The sequence below is a fragment of the Micromys minutus genome (genome assembly GCF_963924665.1).
Source record: "Micromys minutus genome assembly, chromosome: X".
NCBI classification, from domain to species: Eukaryota; Metazoa; Chordata; class Mammalia; order Rodentia; family Muridae; genus Micromys; species Micromys minutus.
The window spans coordinates 66,690,079-66,694,440 of NC_137970.1; positions in this window are offsets into that span (position 1 = coordinate 66,690,079).

A 4,362-nucleotide genomic window follows, 5' to 3' on the forward strand; every position below is an offset into this window, starting at 1 on the left:
ACAGTTTCGTTTTGGAATCACTCAGCGATATGAGTTTTCCTCTCAGTACTGCTTTCATTGCACCCCATAGGTTTGGGTATATTTTGTTTTCCTTTTCATTGAATTCTAGAAAATCCTTAACTTTTTAATTTCTTCTTTGACTCTGCTATTTTTTGAAAACACATTGTTTAGTTTCCATGTGTATATGGGCTTTTTGTTGTCTTTGTTGTTATTAAAGACCAGCCTTAAATCATGATGATCAGAAAGAATGCATGGCAGTGTTTCAATTATCTTATATCTATTGAGGCTTGTTTTGTGACCAATTCTGTGGTCAATTTTTGAGAATGTGCCTTGAGGTGCTGCGAAGCAGGTCTATTATTTTGTCTAATGATTATATGTTCTGTAGATATCTATTAATTCCAGTTGGTTCATAGTCTCTGCTAGTTTTAGAGTGTCCTTGTTCAGTTTTTCTTCCCATGATCTGTCCATTGGTGAGAGTGGGGTATTGTGGTTTCCTACTATTATTGTATTGGGTGAAATATATTTTTTGAGCTTTAGTAGGATGTCTTTTATGAATATGGGTGGTTTTGTATTTGGAGCATATATGTTAAGGTTTGAGAGTTCCTCCTGGCATATTTCCCCTGTAATGTTTAAAAAGTGTCCTTCCTTATCTTTTTTGATAACTTTTGGTTGAAAATCTACTTTATTCAATATTAGAATGTCCACCGTAGCTTGCTTCTTGGGGCCATTTTCTTGGAAGTTTTTTTCCCAACCTTTTACTCTGAGATAGTATCTGTCTGTGTCTCTGAGGTGAGCTTCCTGTATGCAGCAAAATGCTGGGTTTTGTTTATATAACCAGTCTGATAGCCTATATCTTTTTATTGGGAAATTGAGTCTATTTATGTTAACAGATATCAAGGAATAGTGGTTTCTGTTTGCTGCTATTTTTGCTTTTGTAGGTTTAATTGTGCCTGTATGTCTTTCCTCTTTTGGTTTCCTTGCTTAGGATTTTTCTGTTTTTATTAGGATGTAGTTCCTGTCATTACATTGGGTTTTCTACCTATAATTCATTGTAATGCTGGGTTTGTGGTCAGATATTATGTACATTTAGTTTTGTCTTGGAATATCTTGATCTCTCCGTCTATGTTGATTGAGAGTTTTGCTGGGTATGGGCTGGCACCTGTACTCTCTTAGGGTCTGTATGATGTCTGTCCAGGCTCTTCTAGCTTTCATAGTATCTGTTGAGAAATCGAGTGTGATTCTGATTGGCCTGCCTTTATATGTCACATGACCTTTTTCCCTTACTGCTTTTAATATTTTTTCTTTGCTTTGGGCACTTGGTGCTTTGACTATTATGGGTCGGGACAAATTTCTTTTTTGGTCCAACCTATTTGGAGTTTTGTAGTCTTGTTTTATGCTCATGGTCATCTCATTCTTAAGGGTAGGGAAGTTTTCTTCTACAATTTTGTTGAAGATATTTGGTGTGCCTCTTAGTTGATATTCTTCACCCTCTTCTATTCCTATTATCCTTAGGTTTTGGTCTTCTCATTGTGTCCTGGATCTCTTGGACATTTTATGTTAGGAGATTTTTGGTTTTTGCATCTTCTCTGACAATTTTGTCTATGTTTTCAATGTTGTCTTTGGCCCCTGAGATTCTCTCTTCCATCTCTTTTAGTCTGTCGGAAATGCTTGCATCTGTGATTCCTGTTTTTTTTTTTTTTTTTTTTTTTAGGTTTTCTATCTCCAGGTTTGTCTCTTTTATTGTTTTCTTTATTGTATCTGTTTCAGTTTTAAATACCTTCTTTCATTCGTTCATGTCTTTGGCTCTGTTTTCCTCTAGTTCTTTGAGTTTTTTGAGTGTTTTTCTTGTTTCTTCTTTAAAAGCTTCCAAATTCTTCATGCTTTTCCTCCTGTTCTTGTTTAAGTATCTCTATCATCATTTTGTGGTATTATTTCAAGTCTGAGTCTTCTTTTTCTGGAGTGTTTGGCATTCTGCTCTTTGCTGTGATTGGAGAACTGGTTTCTGGTGTTGCCAGATTGTCTTGTTTTCCCTAGGGTAAGTCCTTTTGCTTTCCTCTTGCCATCTTGTTGTCTGTGATTATATGTGGTCTTCTTTTCAGTGATTGGTTCTTGCCTCTCGCTTGTACCTGGCCTGTGTCCCTGGATCTCCGCTGTTCTTGGTGGCAGATGATCTGATGTATAATGTTTTTAATATATTCATACGTAAAATCAAATCATTTGACACTAATTTCCTGCTCTCATATTTTTGTCTCACCTATTGGAATCTGTTTTTTCAACAGGCTCCTGATCTTTGCTCATTCTGCTGTTAGTGATGGTTAAAAAGCTTCCAAGAAAGTATCATCTTCTTCTGTGGTGTAGTCTTTGATATACTACCTTTCCTGCATTAAATAACCTCTAACTAACATTCTGGGTAGAAGTTCTAATTATTTCTCTTCTAACTGTCCTTCTTCCATCCACTCATTGCTGTAGCTAAGCCTCCAAATTCATCAGACAAGCTCTGAGAACCTTTCTGCCACCCTATCCAGCAAATCAGGTAAGTTAACTACAGATACAATGGCCTCTCACTCTGCTTCGTCATATCCAATCTCCAGTCTTATCCTTATATATGTAGCAACCTTCTTTCTGTGGCCTCTCCAAACATTCCTTCCTCACATCCAGGAAACTGAGCAAATCCTGGATAATAACTCTGCTTTCCTCCCTCCTTTGGAACTCCTTAGCCCTTGCCTTCTAGCCCACCCCTATTCTTAACAGTGTTTTCCCAATACCTAGAAACACATTTTACTTGGATTCCCAATGGCCACACCTATCAGGATTACAAATAATTTCCTACAGGGCAACATAGACCCATCACTCTTTCCTAAAAGAAACCAGGATCAAAATATCTACCAAACAAAATAAGACCAGATATCAGTGCTGAGAATTACTGGAACAGCCCCTTCACACTATCATCTTATATGAAAGATGGAAGCAAAGTAATGCATGTGGGAGCAGCATCTTGGTGGGTAGTTGTGGTGGTTTCTCCCTGAACAACCAGTCATAGGACTGGCCTACTATAAAAGTAAGTTTATTGCAGAAAGGAAAGAAGAACTGGAAAAAAAGGCAGGGGCAGGGAAAATTGCAGAGTTAGAAGGAAAACAAAGAACAATAGAAAAGAGACAGAGGAAGAGAGATAGAGCTGGCCATGAACACATGTTTGGGGAGGAGAAGACAGGAACAATGGCCTCTTTGGACTTCCATGTGGACACTGCTGATGCAAGCCTGTCCTGGCCTTGGTAGCATTTGTCAGTCTTATAAAAAGTCAATAATCCTTTTCTTGTATGCTCACATATTTTATAATTATGTTAAACATCCCCAAACAGGTATATGTATCCTTAAAACTATAAAAGTAAGGTAGTAATTCTAATTTCTGGGGACTCTTAACTAACAAATATATACTGAATTATCAGAGCAAGTATCAGGGTTATGATAATATTTTAAGTAATTATAGAATATCTCAAATTACCTATGTAACATTCTAATTTGGAATAAATTAGTTATTATTCATTCAATTAACCTAGATGATATTTCATGTTATATTTATTAAATGCAGGTTACAAACCTTGAGGGAATACATAGTGTATACTAAATTTAATTAATATACAAAATCTCTAAGAAACACACTCCATTGATGAAACATTTTACACAAATACATTATTAAGTTCTAACATCTTCACTTCAGTCCCTGTGATATTTAAAAATAAATTATTTACTAAGAATTACTGAACAAATATTATCATCAGACCTTTGCTTTAACAGTAATTTTCTTGGAACACAAAACCTCAGAATGTTAGCACTAATACTATCTTTATCTCCAAAAAATTAAAGAAGCATAATGTTATATTACACATTAATTAAATAATTTAATTAAGTTGACATTTCAAAAATGTTTACTCTAAGGAATACTATTTGGATCAGAGTATAATGAGTATATATGGCATTATTACCGATATTAAATAGATGAAGCCATTCAAATCTAAAATAAAATAAAATAATGCCCTATCTTTATTCTTAGTAATTTGTGGAACCATCATTAAAATCTTTCTATTTATTACCTTATAGTCTTTGGTTAAACCGGAGATATATACATACATATTTAACTGTATGCATTTACTTTCTCTGAATCTGTAATATTTTAATAATAAATTCACTTTGTAAGTTTGCTGTCCATATTTACTAAAAGTTGAATGTCACATTGCAGTGATAGCTGCATTGTTGCAGTATGTCTCTAACCCAAATAAACCTTTGCAAGGAAAACACAACACAGTTAATATGAATTCAAGCTGTGTGTTAGATTCGGCAAATCTACCCATGTACTACTGTATT